Genomic DNA, 15,844 nt, shown 5'->3' on the forward strand with positions numbered 1-15,844 from the left:
TGTAACTTAAAGATAGCGTAACGACAATGGAACGATCGACGATAAATTTCCTCCGCAATTCGCTCCGCGCTTTAACCACTGGAACGCGAGAAAAGAAAAAAACATCGGTTTACACATTTTATTCCGTTAAAAAAGAACGGCGTTCTTGTAATCGATAAAATATCCTGAAAAAAGTGAATCTCGTCCATGCACTTCGTTGAACGAGAATATCACGTTCCCCGAAGCGTGCTTTATTTATTTCCTTGAACGCGGAAAGCGCGAAACGAGCCGGCAAACGCAGAAGAAAAGCGTCGTTGAGCTTAACTGAGCTTATTTCAAGCTCCCTAGACGATCTTCATTTAAATACTACGTTGGGGACAATTTCCAATTACACTAACTGCACCATTCTCAAGAACGATTATTTTTTTTTTCAAATCGACTATTCAAACTGCGCGCTCTTTTCCTTCTAGGGACATTTGGAACTTTTCCCCCTAGAAAACAACTTCAGCCATGCTAATCCAACTGTCCAAAGTACGTAGTAACGTATAGTTCGTTCAACGAGAAGATGAACTCGAAAAATTTTGATAAATACCTTGCATGTAATTATTTTTAGGTTATGTATTCGATCCTAATTCAATTTTTTAAAAATATTTCCTCACCGAAGCAGAGAAAACTCCGCGTGGCGAATTCGCGACGTGACCCGATATAAATTTTTATTTCGCCTACGCTTTTTTAATAATTACGTCCGTGCGCTGAGCAGCGGTAGAGTTTTATTTCATATTGAATTACTGGAAAGTTAGATTGCCGTATCTCGCAAATTTGTGATTGGAGATTCTTTAATTACCTTTACCCTGACTGAGAGAGAGAAACTTTTATGCGCTGAATTAATGTGATCTTCATCGCGGTACTCGTAAATTATGAAATATCGGTTTATACACTTTATATTTTTACTGTATTATCTGCGGACTAATTGCTACGAACCCTGATGGCGTCGTACGAATTTAAATAAATGTTCGTGTACGGGCATAAATCAATCATTCAAATCGTTCTGATCGTCATACTTTATTACGTGATTTTTAAAGATTATTAGTTTTACATTATCGAATACACTAAAAATTGTAACTAATATTTCCACAAATTCGGTGTCCTATACTTTCTGTCGGATCAAGAAGAGCAATCGAACGAAATTTTATCAGGATCGGACGGAAGGGAAGAAAGTTATTGGGAAATCACAAACACACAGACTTTGAATTTTATATTGGCAATAGCGAAGGTATTATGGTATTCTGTTTGCAGTGAAACGCCCTGTGTAGAATGCACTCGGTGACAAATAACCGGGGGAACACTTTTATTCCAGCTGTCACGCGAAAACGGTATCGTGGCTCGCGATACGATCTTATTTGCTAAATAGAATTTTCCTGCGCGACGCGCGCCAACCAGGTAAACAAATTCGTTCTGCCGACACGACATCGGGAACCAATGTCACCACTTTCCACGACTAAATTGAAATCGACCGAACAACCTCCGCGAAACATTCCCATTCGACGCTCGTTCACGACGATACTGACGTTCGCCGTTAGGCGTTATCGTGCATATGGCCAGATTAGGTCAACGTCGTCTCGAACGGAGCACAATTCTCACTCAGCTTTCCTTTTTAAAATTTGAAACAAATTTGTAAAACGAGAGGCTGTAATATAATAGAAAATTGTAGTCAATGAAGACTCTGAAGTCTTCCGCGGTTGAAATTCGTGCGACGCCAATGTGGTATCAGCGCTCTCTAGCGGCTGAAATTTGTACGACGCCGCACAGTGGCGTCAGCAGTCGTCAAAGTGTCAGGAAAAAAATTTGTTACTTCTCCATCTGGACGAAAATAAAACATATTGTAATCGAGAGAATTTTTCGAGTTTTTAGTAACGCACGTAGTAATGGAAGAAGATTTAATCTTGAAGTCATGTTTATTTTGAAGTTGTAGTACTATTGATCAATTTTGTTTTATTATTGTTTAATGTGAAAACAATTGAAATATGAGATAATATTAGAACTATTTGTGGAAACTATAGTTATATCCCCGACATGGAGTGATAATCGTTTTACACAATTGACTGTGTCTATAGTGTTCCAAGTCTATTTACAACAATTAACACTGGTTACTCGAGCAGACATAATTTGCATGATTGGTCCCCTGAAAATTCACATCGATTGCGAACAGTGATGTTTCGGTATCGATGGTCTTTAATTTTCATGTTTTTTACAGTTTTGTCAATTTAAACGATCCTCCTTTAAACGATGTTAGGATACTTATTAATCAACAAGGTTTCAAGCTATGATACATGATTTAATAAAAATAACAATTCTCTTAATTTTTATAAAAATAGAAAATAATGTTTTTTAGTAAAATTGTAAAGAAAATTTCTATGAAAGATATTATAGAAAAGTGACGATCAAAAACTTGTGGAATGCGTATAAAATATTTTGCTAGTGCATGTAAATTCAGTTGTTTCCATGTACTATGTACAGATCATAAGTTGACAACGCCTCTTTCGATGAAAACTCTTTCCCCATAGCAGTAATTTTTCAATCAAGTTTGAACGCGTCCAGAAAACAATGGAATTTCATACAAAGAGTGCAATAACGTTTCGACAAAAATTTGACACGTGAAAATAAAGTTGTACTTTTTATAAAAATGGGAAATCTATTGTTATCACTACAGGAGATTTCTAACGTGTATCCGGAGGAAACGAGAATTTTTCGCGACTTTTCCTTCTGCCGTTAATATTACTGGAATTACCTCTATGAAAAATGTATTGTTATTCTTGCAAAATGCAACAGTTAATTATCAGCAGCGCAGTAACAGAAAAACTTTCTAGCGTGTTCGATTTAATATTGTTGGCATGGGCCGCTTTTGATGAAATATATTTCTGTATAAAATAACGAGGAACTTCCTACAAGAAACTTCGTGTACTTTATTGTACGAAATTCTACAACATTTTACAGAGTAGGAAAATACAGGAAATAATTATATAAAATTTGAAATGTTCCAGAAAATTATAAATACATTTAATTCATTGTAAAATCATTGTCAGAAATTTAAATTATTTTAGAAAATTATGATCCGATCTAACAACTATTTTCATCATTGTTATTGTTATTGGATGAATTACGTTTGTAACAAAGGAACTAAAATAACAAATGAATATTTTCCAACCTCGCGAACGATTTGCTACCGCGAACACGATTTAATACGAGTAATAGATCGCGCAGAAATTTTGTGGATCACGATTTCGTCGATGTACAGGATCCAATAATGAAAATAAACATAAATTCCATCACGTTTGTCACTGGGCTACGGACATTTGAATATAAACATAAATAACGTACTTTCCATCTCGCGTTTCTGTATAATTTTATCACTCGCATCGACGGACAACAGCATTACTTCTTTCATTATTCAAACCGAAAGAGGATATATTAATTTTGTTTATAATTCATTAACCTAAAAGTAACGGAATTTGTCCCGTACTAACTGAACATTTAAATATCAGCTGAGATTATAAAACTCGATTGAATTTACTTGAAACAAAACTTCTCTGCTATTGCGTTTCAATAAAACGTAAAGAATTACTTTGTAATAAAATTGAATAATTCATCTGCGAAAGATACATCATAAAACAGCTCCCCGTTTAATAATAATGAACAGTATATCTATAATCTTACTTATTTTCAATGAATTGTATTTTCCAATTTCCTTTTGAATAAATTGTAACTAACTATTTAAAATTAAAACTTCCTAAAATTGTCATGATCAAATTACAGATACAGAAACTATGAAAAACTCTATAATTTTCAGTATTGTTTCTCGTAACCAAACAACGTTTTTCATTGATTTTTAAAGGACTACAAAAAATAGTTGGACAGTTCTCCTAAATACAGTGAATTTAGTCGGTCAGAAAAGTCGAGAGAAAAAGCTAAAAAATGTATGCACCATCCCGGTGATAGAGAATTGATTACAGTTTAAAACCTGTCCGCGTTGCAGAATTTTTCTCGCCGCGGAAAATCGACCGAAAGCATTTCCACGTGCTGGTAAATCGAACTCCAATCAATCCACCTCGCTGAAACTAAACCGCTGATCGAGCCTCGATTCTCTGTGTCGCATAATTCTGCACCAAATAGCACGAGTCCCTTTCAACGCGTATTAAGAAATTGATACGAATCGAATTTCTCGCGAGATCCCTGAAAATTTTGCACGTTTTTATTCCCGCGTATCGAGCTCCCACGCCTTTCCAATTAATCGCGCTAAAAGTTACGTTTCGGGTAAAATTACTCTAGGTTTAGAGCTCTCCGAACATGGTCTAGTTTCTATTAATAAATTGGACGCAGATCGATCGAGAGTCACTGATCGAAACTCAATTAAGACTTGTTCTTTATCGTAATGATTGTTTACTCTAATCATTTCGAAGTTGATAGTAACATGCATTCGCAATAGAATTTCGATTTGTTAATTTGTTTTGTACGTCTTTTCTTCTGATTAATTTACGATTCAAGTTGCATTTTTAGATCTGTCAGAAAGTCTTACAATTTCTAAAACTGTAAAAATCTGAGAATATTCCGGACTAATAAATTTAAAAAAATTACTCGTTGATTTTCTACAAAGTGTAGAATGTTTATATACTTTTAGAGTAGATTGCGTGGGTAGAAGGGAGTGAAAGACTTATAGTGAACAGTAGAAACATCACATATATGGGTGACAATTCTATTTTTCTTTTTAATCTCGAGTCTGAGGTAAAATCTGTCTCAGAATGAAATAAAGTTTCTCAAAAGAAACCACTGTGACAGAGGACCAATAAAATAAAGATTAAAACGAACAAATTGTACAAATTAAGTAAGAATAAAATGAAGTAAATAAACACTGAAGTTTTAACGAGAGTCGAAAAGTTCGTTTTGAATTGAATTATGATTTAATAAGCAAAGAAAAATGTCAAGAGAAATTATTTATTTCCTCAAGAACCTTTGTCCATTGGTATAGTAAAATTCATGCAATTTCCATTAATAGGAACACGCAGTAAATAAATCGGAAGAACAAATTGAATATGTCGCTACGAAATTCATCGTTAATGGAAGACTATGGCATCTAAAGCGTGCCAAACGCTGATCAAAAACGTCCTTTAACCACTGGAAAACCGATTCAGTGATCCAAATGCATCGTGTATACAGCAAAATCTATCCCTCCCCCGCAAACTGGTCCGTGACACTAGCCAAATGCCTCCCCCAACAACTGAATCGCTCGCCAGAACTCGATCATGCTTCTCGTCGAGATAGGGTAATCGATAAAGATCGATCATCCGTCCGTGACTGTCCAGCACTTAACGCGGCAATTAATTTACAGACATTTTACAGACATTTTAGTTTCAATTTGAATCGAATATTCGACTGTGAAACATTTAAAAAATAGATAATAATAAAACGTGTAGCCAAGGTGTCCTAATTGTAATTCGCTACGATTGATTTTTATAGTCTTAACGAAACGACTTTAGATTCGTCCACGTCGATTCTGATGAATCATTCAGGCTCGATGATACGTTCGCAATAAATAGTGTACCATCGCGGATTATAAATATTCTAAACAGAATTTGTCAACATATGATTCTAGAATTCCTAACGGAGCAATTACATGACAGTCTTCCATGTGTCACTCAAATTTAAATAAACATTCATATGCATACATAAATATTTATAACAGACAACGACGCACAGTGCCATGTTTAACATGCCTAGAGCCTGGGTGCTTTCAGACTGATTGCAACAATGAAATTACAGAGACCTAATGACAGTTCCTAATATTAGGCTTCTCAACTCCTAACGTAGCAATTAAACTATGTTTCTATAAATTGAAATGAGCTGTGGAAATATATTAATAATACAAGAGCCTAGCTTTTTCCTAAAAGTAACTTCTGACGTCAAATTCTTAAACTTGTAAATTAATTAAAGAGACTAAAGTGGATTCAAATAAGGTATTCGTAACAACTTGTACACGACTCTACCATGATTATTGTGATCACGTTCCACACCTAAACACAGCAACAAAATCGTCCTGGTGACATTTCCTCAAACTCTTCAGCTCCAATAGTTACAAAGGCTCAAATTAAATCCAATGTACTCACATCGTCTATATTAAAGTTAAATATTCTCTATAAATCTTATAATAGCAACTCTGAACCCTTCAAATCCCAAAGGAATGAGACCACAAGAATGATGACCCTACTGAAACCAAAACATCAAATCTCAACAGGACACCCTGGCCCTAACGAAGAGATCACGCATTCCTCGATGACATTTACCTGCAAATCGTAGCCTCGAATCCCAAGAAAAAACGTAGCTTTCCACACACTTTTCACGGGACACTCGTTTTCTCTGGCTAGCAACTGCCTCTCACAAACTACCACTGCTCACGATCCCCGAGTCAGCGCGTCGCGACGCATATCGACGGCTACCATCGAGGACACTGGACGTCTCATTTCACCCTTTCAGCACTTTTCCCGCCAAAAACACACCGACGGCACTGGAGTCACTCCCTGGACAGCTCCATCGTTCCCCGACGTCTGCCTTTCGATGGAAACACCTGTTCCTCCGCTGCTCCACGCGTCCTGGACAGCATGGACAGGTCCTGATCAGAGTTTAGAGGCTATCCTAGGGTCTGCCAGGTGGAGGGGACCTATGAAACACGCGAACCATGCGACACACACTGGTTCCAATCCCCAATCGACAGAACTTTGCCTCCAAAAGGTGTATCTCTCAGGCTGTGCTGACAGTGAGGGTTATTGCACTCGTCCTGGATGACCTAGCCAGGTCCTGATCAGTGTTTAGAGGCTACCCTAGGGTCTGCCAGGTGAACAAGACCCAGAAAACACGCGAACCATGCGACACACACTGGTTCCAATCACCAGTCGACGAAACTTTGCCTCCAAAAGGTGTAACTCTTAGACTAACTTGGTGTTGGATAGTATAACAAGGTCCTGGTCAGTTTTAGGGGTTGTTTCAGAGTCTGTCAGGTGGATATGATCCAGGAAACACGCGACACACACTGGTTCCACGATCCCCCCTCGATGGAACTTTGCCTCCAAAGGGTCTGTCTTTCGTTTGTTGGGGTTGGAGAAGTTCGAGCGACAGAACGTGACGAGCCTAACCGCGGACGCTCGATCGACAAAGCTCGCAGCGTGGCGGGTCGACCGCGACTGAATCGAGCAAGTCGACTCGGTTTGAATGAGAGTGGCTGCGCGACGAAGAGGGAAAAAGTGGGATGGACGGAGACGGAACGCAGCGTCGTTGGAGGGGTGCAGGGTGGCCAGGGTGGGGAGCAGTCGCGCGACAGAGAGAAACGGAAACGTCGACGGGCAACAGAGAGAGAGAGGGAACGAGGAATCGGGGTGGCAGATGAGGCTTTAGGCGAACGGGGAAACTGGAGTCGGAATGTTAAGAGAGGACGAAAGGGATGAGGGTGTAATCAAGAGGGAATGGAAATGGCGGAGAGATAATAGGGATTTGAGGGCTGGATAGAGTAGGTAGAGGCATTATCAGAAAACAGGTGTGGACGGTGGTCAAAGGAATACAAAATTAGAATGGAATGAAAGTGTTATGGTGATCAACGACTGCCCAAGAGATACACCTACGTGACATTTGGGGTTGAGATGTTAAATAAGGGTGGAAAAGACGAGGATGTTGTCGAGAAGAATTAACGTTGAGGGGTAACGTTGTAGTAGGTGAGAAAAGAAAATTAAAATGCAAGATGAGGTACTTCTTGCAAAATATATTAATCGAATTTTTTAAACTTTGCTGGAAACTGATGGATAAGATTAGATTACTCTGTTACTACTATTAATTTCACGTTTTGTTTCGCGCGGAAACCACGATAATATTACTTAATTTCTTGCTCGGTGAAAAAGTTCTGACGAAGAACCGTGGACAGGTTTGGAACGTTGCATTAACGACTTTCTTCTATTGTTCGACTCGTGCGATACTCTATCAAGGAAGAAAGAACGCGGGAATAGTCTCACCAAACGGGATAAATAAAACGTATAATAATTTATGCTCGACAAAGGAATTTTCTTTGAACGTGGAGAAACAATAAACAGGTGGTAGAGAACTCAACGTGGTAGGTGGAAATTAAATAAATTACACGGCGGGAAATGTAAGCGAGTCAAAGGAAACGGGAAAGCACGAAAGGTGAGAAATTCAAGAAGAAAGTAACAATCGAGAAGTACGTTCGTTAACTATATCCATAAAAGTTTATTCCCGTGTAATTTAGTTTTCTAATTTTATTTAACGTCTTTGTCGCTCAAAGTCCCATTGAAAAAGATTTCCTGAACGGTTCCGAGGGATTCAAGTATATCGAATGTGGCGAATGGACGACCAGAAACTTTCGGAACCGCTTATCCCTGAAAAACGTTCGATTATCGAGATTCCCATAATAGATGTTATACTTCTAAGGACACTCAATCCCCCTGCAACGTACAATATGCTGTTCTATCGGGCTCTCCTGAAAGACCACAACACCGATACTCACGCATGGCGGAGAGCCGATCGAACACAGAAGTTTTTAAAGCGACACGCCTATTATAATGCCACCAGCAGTGAATTACACGCCGCTGGCAGCTGAGTTCTGTATCTCCTTGCTTGTACAGAAGCCTCATTGTGCCCGTTGGGATGAATGGGAGGGACCGTTCTCATTTCTTCTTTCTTACTTTTCATTTTTTATTTAACTTGTTGTATCGAGACACCCTGTACATAGCGGGAAGAGATTTACAAGCTCTTCTGTCACGAAACATCACACAAAGTGATAGGTAAACTCGTCACGAATCTATCCGAGCACTTGTACGCGGTCAAACATTCTCAAACTGTGTTCAACTGAATTCAAACAAAGTTTCGAATTCTAGAAAATCTATCAAGTATTCAATGTAATATTAAAACTTGTGGAAATAAAAAAAAGTAAAGAGAAACGATATTCGTAATTCGACCAATGCAACCCAACGCAAACAAACCCTTTCAAACTTCGTTGGATGTCTCAAATTCGTTATTGAAAATCTAGCAGGCTTTCAAACTAATATCAAAGCCCGTACGAGTGTGGAACTAAAACAATATTCGCATCTTAATCACATTACGGAATACCTCCATGCAGTCAAACTCTTTCAAACTACGCCAAACGCAAACAACGTTTCACGAAATAGAGAAACGAGGGATTTTAATTAATTCAATAACGAACAGTACTGCAAGTATTTTGTGCAGTACATTATCGTCAAAGAAAAGTTTAACTATAGAAGCTTTGAAGTTCATTGCAGTTTGCGTTAGCTCGGTCGTGAGTGCAGTGGATATCCGCCCACGCAATGTCGAAATAAATTGCCATTTCGATAAACCCTATCTCAACTATCAGACGTTTAGATAGAAACTGTTAATTTTGTCTCTGGGTACGAGGAATACTAATTCCAGTGTCAAGCCAACTCATCCCACCATAAGTACCATTATTACTTTTAACGGGAAAGAAACGGTAACAGTTTATATAAAATATTTTCGTCTTCCACATGATATAGGAACAAAACAAAATTGAAAAGATAAAGGTACGAAATCAATATTTTATTGGAAATGGTATTATTTAAAGCAAGATGCCACACCAATGTTTTTATTTAAGAAACTCTGCATTCTAACGTAGCTTACACTTTCGAGTAACATTAGTATCCGATTCTAAATTTGGTATACAATCTGGAAAATGTACCTCTGCAGACGTGTTGGTTCTAGGATAAATATAATTCTTTATATAAGACGTGCTCAAGCTGTTTCGCAATTTTATACGCTAATGTTGCCAAACGACTGGTAAAATGACTATTATGACATGGTGTGCGCGAATAAAATCAAGAGACAAACATAAAAATACGTAAATTATTTGTTATTCGATTATTTCGATTAATTTTTCACAAGTAAAATTATATTTAGGTTATGTCCAACATGGCCGCCATCATAGACGTCCCCGGTTCAAAGACTTTGAATTATATATCATTATTTACACTGTTTTTTACATTAATTGATACTAATATTCTTTTTGTTATGTTTAAACTTAATTGTTACACTTTAAGTTTAAGAATGCGACCACGTAATATTTTTTCTTACGAAAATAATTCGTTCAGGACGGAAAGGATTAATCTCATCCTCGAAACAGGCTAACAATAAATACTCGGCGTATCGGGGACGTCGATCGGAAGACAGAAACGTGTTCATTGTTCGATACCTCGTTTATGCGCCGTGCAACTATCGAACCCCGATAACGCGAGAACGTGGAACGTCTGGAAGTTGGCAATCGGCCGCCGTATCGTGCCAAAACGTTCGAGTTTCGCGGCGATATATCGATCGTCGCGCTCGAACACGGCCCCCCTGGTCAGCGTTCCGCGTTACTCCCGCGGATTTCCACGATTTAAGGAGCGACCTGGCGAATTACGTTTGCAAATTCCGGGGCCATTCGTACCGCCCTTTATTCGAGAAACCGGGAAAATACGACGGTTTAATCGTTTCGTAAGCGCCACAGAACGAACGGAGAACGCTTAGAGAAAATCTCGCGCATAATTTAATCGTCAGAGAGACCTTATCGGCGCCCCCACTACGGTCCGCCATTTTATTATCGCGAACCCAGAACGCTTTAAAAAGTAATGATATTAACAACGATATAATTTGTAAAAAGTCACGTATTATGGAAGAAAAACTGTGTGCAAATCACCTCTTGAAAAAAGAAAGAAAAATTAACGATAATTATCGAGAAAATTTTAAATAATTCTTGATACACAGCTTTGCATATATAAAAAAAACGATTCAATTTCGACGAACATTTTTATGTAAATACCTCTCCGCGGGACTAAAAAATATACATTTATGCCAAGGGGTGATTTCACCCCCTGTAACCGGAATTCAGCGCGAACGAGAAATGATTTTTCGTCGCGGACGGACTTGAATAGGATTTTTTTTAATTTCCTGAAGTTTCCTCTTTTCGGTGGCCGTCGCAAAACGTTTCCAATTTCCTTACGGACGATTCCATAAATTTCGCGTGAACCTGACGCCCGGAGTGCAAAAGTCACGGACGCGGTTCGTTCGTTTTGCAACGATACCCGACGATGCGATTATCGATTCGTCGGTTCGATCGGGGGGAGGCGGTCGTTTCGCCCCGGTTGGGGGGGAAACAAAAAGAATCGACGGTAGTTGTTAATTTTAACCCTCGTTGAATGGGAACCGGGGGGAATTGCGTCGCTATCGACGTACGCGGCGCGATTCAGCTCCGCGCGAGAATGCAATTACGCGAAACTTAATTACAACCTGCAGATACGCGATCCATTTGCCGGTGTTGACACATACCCGCGACTCACTCTCGCCGTCTAATGATTCGCTGCGATTGTTCGCGAGCACGATGATAATTCCCCCCTCGCGGGATGGGGGTGGGTGAGGGGCGAAAACGAAGGCTGGCGATCGTCAAATTACGAAATTCGAATTCGCAGATGCGGTCGAGGACGGAGTTGGACGAATTTTATTCGCGACTAACGAACGCAAAATTTTCCCTCGTTAACCGGGGATTCGGGCAAATTTTATTAGCAAATAACGTACGAAAACGTTAGATTCGCGCGTAAACGAAATTTGCAGTTACACTCGCCCCAGGATATTTGTAAAATTAATGATAAATGTCTAGGGTCGAGTAGCTGGTAAATAAACGACGAAGAACGAAATAATAAATTGTTTTAGTTAATGCAATAAATTTTCAACGCATGAAATCAAATTACGACGAATGTTGTTAAATAAATGATGGGGAAATGGTAAATTGTTTTGGCGAACGTAATAAATATCGAGGGGACGACAGAGTTGGGCTGTTTGAGACTGTTCGTTCGGTGTTGCATGTATCCGAACAGTGGATAGATTGTCGTTCGCCGTTCGAGAAACGGCACAAATGAAATATGAATATTCACGAGCACCAGGTTCGTGGTCGTTTTTGCTCGTGAAACTTGTTCTGCGGCCGTGACACGACGGAATCGAGGCCTATTGACATCTTAACGTGTCAGCTAGACTAAAATTATGCGGCCAGCCACGAAAGAGCGCCTCCGACGTCGCGAGCAATTTTCACGGCTCGCTGGAATCGTTTAGTCAGCGCGCGAAAAATCGTTGCTATACTCAACAATTCCCGTTCCCCGCTTCAGTGCCTCTCAAACTTCACTTTCCCATTACTTTCGATCGCAACAAATTTTTAATCCACCCCCTAAATAGAATTTTTATTTTTTAAGTACGATTCGAAAGAATTTTATCTATACAAATTTTTATTTTTGCAGTCCACTCTCTAGAGTAGAATTCCCATTTTTTAAGTATAATCTGGAAGTACTTTATTCTTCAAATATGACTTTGAAACGAATGACACTGCTTTGCATCGATCGAGAAAAGAAAGTTCTGATTTATTTTATTTTTAAAATAAAAATAAAAGAATTTTGATTCGAGTCTATATTTACGAAACGTTGAAAATATTTTTTCAGCCCTACCGTTACGTTCGAGGATACCAGTGTTGAGAAACACTGCTATTTTATATAATCACGTGTCATATTTTCAGGCAGAAAATATTGCAATCTCGCGACGCTGACAGGATAATTGCGTCCTCGCAAGAAAAACATTGGTGCCGCGCGCGCGTGTCATGTTTATGACAGGAAATTATTGACACTTCTTCGGATAATTATGCCATCGAGTTTTTATCTCTTTTGATATCAATATTCGCGAACAGAGTCAAATTCGAATAAATTTTATCCGAGTATGGATAAGAATTAATCGCATGGAGCAGTGATACCCAATTGTACCGTGCAACAAGAGAACATATACAGATTTTCTAAACGTGTTTACAAAAAAAATTATTCGACACACCCAATAAATTGCAATAATAAAAATTTTTAAGAGATTTGAAATTTTTTATCGCCGAAAAATTTAGGCACCTACCCCCTGTCAATTTTTCTTAAAAATTCTTAAAATTTCTACATATTCTCCGCTAAAATACGCGTTGTTTGCATTTTGAAACATTAAAATCCTCCAACCCGTTCAGGAGTTATGATTTTTTAAAGGTACGCATGAAGTTTCAGGGGAATCGGTATGTCACGGTCAGACATTGTATTTTCGGTAAAGAATTTTTTTCTCGAAAGTGCGTAGGAATTCGAGGGTGTGTCTATTCACCAAAAACGATTGTAATTGACCCCTGCAACCAAAAATAATTTTTTCAGAATGATTTGAAATTTTTTAATTTTTTTATTTCAGATTGTACCACGAAAGTCCATAAGACGTAAAGTCTACTCGTATACTTTGTCTGCGTTACGACGATCCATCATCTGTAAACATAGAGGAAATCTATTGCATCCCTTTGTTCGGTCAATATTATCGATCAGAAGGATGATATTAACGTGTCCCGCCGGAGGGCCGGTGAAAAATTCATTTTTGACGTTATACCAGCTACCGACGACATGGCGGATTAATGAACGTTATATAATAAAAGAGCTTTTGACGTTTTGTAATCTACGTGAGCGTAATAACTAGCTTTGATCAACAGTGCTGACACCTCCTACAAAGGGGTTAACGAGCAAACCATGTCTCTCGTTGATTATTCTTCAGAGGTTTTAATGAATTTTTATGAATATCCTTTGAGTAATCTTCGCACGATGTGACGTTCTTCTCGTTGGGGTTTGCTTTCACAATGGACGCTTGAAAAATGTGAAAAGAATCCGTGTTTGACTCTGACAAATTGAAACCACTTGCTTTATCGGGACACCCCTCTGTTTGCTTTTTACATACCTTTTATTATACGGTTCGCTGAGAATTATTCTTGAGACTTTTAATACTTGGGCGAATCTTAACACTTCGTGAAAATTGTTTTTAACTGCCTTGGATCTTTAAAAAATTGTGGCTTGGTTTTAGACTCAAGTTGAGTCATAAATTATAGGAGAATTTAACAGTCTCTTAAGTTCGATCCTACTATAACTAACTTGTGACTCAACTTGAATAGTTGCACCTGGACTATACTCTTTCTTCTCTATACTAATTATCATGTTCCATAGAAATCTTGCCCAACAGAGACGTAGCAATTGAAAAACACTTGATCAGTCTGTTAAGTTCTACTATAACTGACTTGTGACTCAACTTGAGTAGTTGCATCTTAACTTGTAACTTGATTTAACTATCCTGTCACGTGATTCCAATGACTGTCTCTTTACTTTGCCCCGTTTGGTGTCCTTTTATTTGATTGTCTACTAAAGGCAGAGACACAATAGTTGTCGATGTTTTATCTTTATTGCCCGCATCATTTGTCAGCACAGCGAATATCATCGATGTTGATAAAGGATATCCGTCAACCTACACTGCCCGACACGCGATTCGCCACTATAACGACGCATTTGCGAGGGACAGCTGTCATCGACTCGTACTCGTCGGCGAAACTATACCATGGACAAACCGCGAAACGACCATCCACGATGTGCCCGTTCATTATACTGCCCCAGTTATATTTTACTGGTTTTAAGGGCGACTATAGACTCACTGATTGGCAAACTGTTCGCCATCTATCACCAATTATAATATTCGTCGGTTTTGCCCAACGGGACAACGTTCTACGCAAAATCGAATCGATTGAACACAAGGCAATACTGAATTTAGTATCGATAATTAAATGTCCTTCTAATTAAAAAATTTGATCTTTTGTATTTGCCTTTATATCTTTATCAAGGTACTATCAGTAGTTTGGCGTGGCTTTCCCCTCAAAAATGAGTCCAAACAAGCCTCATCATTTCTAAAAAGAACAGGACCAAAATTTTTCCAATTTTTTTAATTTCTATACGAATAAAATTTGTAATTATTCAAATAAAGAAAGGAAATACAGTTTTTGAAAATTTACTGAACATATGCATGTTTTTAATTGTAGTTGATCCTGTATTTTTGGTCGTTAGTGATTTTCGTGTTCGCTTTAAAATAGCAGCCCTTTATATACGAGAAATTGTTTCGTTTGCATCAAAGTGTCTGCACGAGGCAACCTGTACCGATAATATGTTGAGCTCGAACGATCATGGAGCGCTAGGATGCCATGGAACGCCAATAAAGTCCCTAAATGCATGCATGAACCATAAATTCGACTTGCCTGCGGGAACGAGGAATTTCGGGAAGTCTGTCGTGAATATTAATTTATTGATCCCCTTTACTTTCAGCTTGAACAGTCGTCAACATTCAACGAAATGCGAACACGTTCCATATTTGAACGTTTTGCAATTAAAGTTTATAAAATTCACAAAAACACTAAACTTGTAATGGACTTTTTTGTTGAGTATGTAGAACGAAATATAATTGTAAATTTTTAATGGAGGTTTGGAAGCGTACTTTCGTTATTTCGCTTCTCATATTTTTTAATAATCATTTTTACAGAATATACAATCCCGAAAATGGTAAATTTTTAATGGATGCTTCACAATGTGGAATAAAACCTTATAAAATATTTAAAAACATGTCTATATCTCTCTGTAAAACCTAACTGAAGCTGTACGTTTTTAATGGACAATTTAAAACATTTCATTATTTATTTCTTCGTGTTTCAATTTTCTGAAATTTTATAATAGAGACTCGTACCAAAACTGGTGTAGCCAAATTGTATATTATAATAAATATGTTATATTTTTTAAGAATAAGGAAATGTAAATTTGCGAGGAATAAATAAAGGGAATCACACATAATAAAGAGTTATTTCTGGATCAGGTGTCGCGTGATCGTATGGCAGCGCGATGCAAGCAGAGATTGACTGGCATCCGGTTCAAGATTGCCTTCTTGCATCGAGAATCTTGAA

At 38.2% G+C, this 15,844-nt stretch overlaps 1 protein-coding gene across 6 annotated transcripts in view; it reads right to left on the reverse strand.

Moving 5' to 3' along the window:
- Positions 1–15,844, reverse strand: part of LOC143344102 (octopamine receptor beta-2R) — a 166,482-nt gene that overhangs the window by 68,390 nt on the left and 82,248 nt on the right. For 5 of the 6 annotated variants that reach the window (XM_076769788.1, XM_076769783.1, XM_076769786.1 and 2 more), the window contains exon 1: positions 6,315–7,195. The exons of the other annotated variant lie outside the window; for it this stretch is intronic. The gene's annotated coding sequence lies outside the window, so the exon portion shown is untranslated. Of the gene's footprint in view, positions 1–6,314; positions 7,196–15,844 lie in introns of those variants that run through there. 6 annotated transcript variants of the gene reach the window in all.

This window comes from Colletes latitarsis, chromosome 7 (assembly GCF_051014445.1).
Source record: "Colletes latitarsis isolate SP2378_abdomen chromosome 7, iyColLati1, whole genome shotgun sequence".
Taxonomy (NCBI): domain Eukaryota; kingdom Metazoa; phylum Arthropoda; class Insecta; order Hymenoptera; family Colletidae; genus Colletes; species Colletes latitarsis.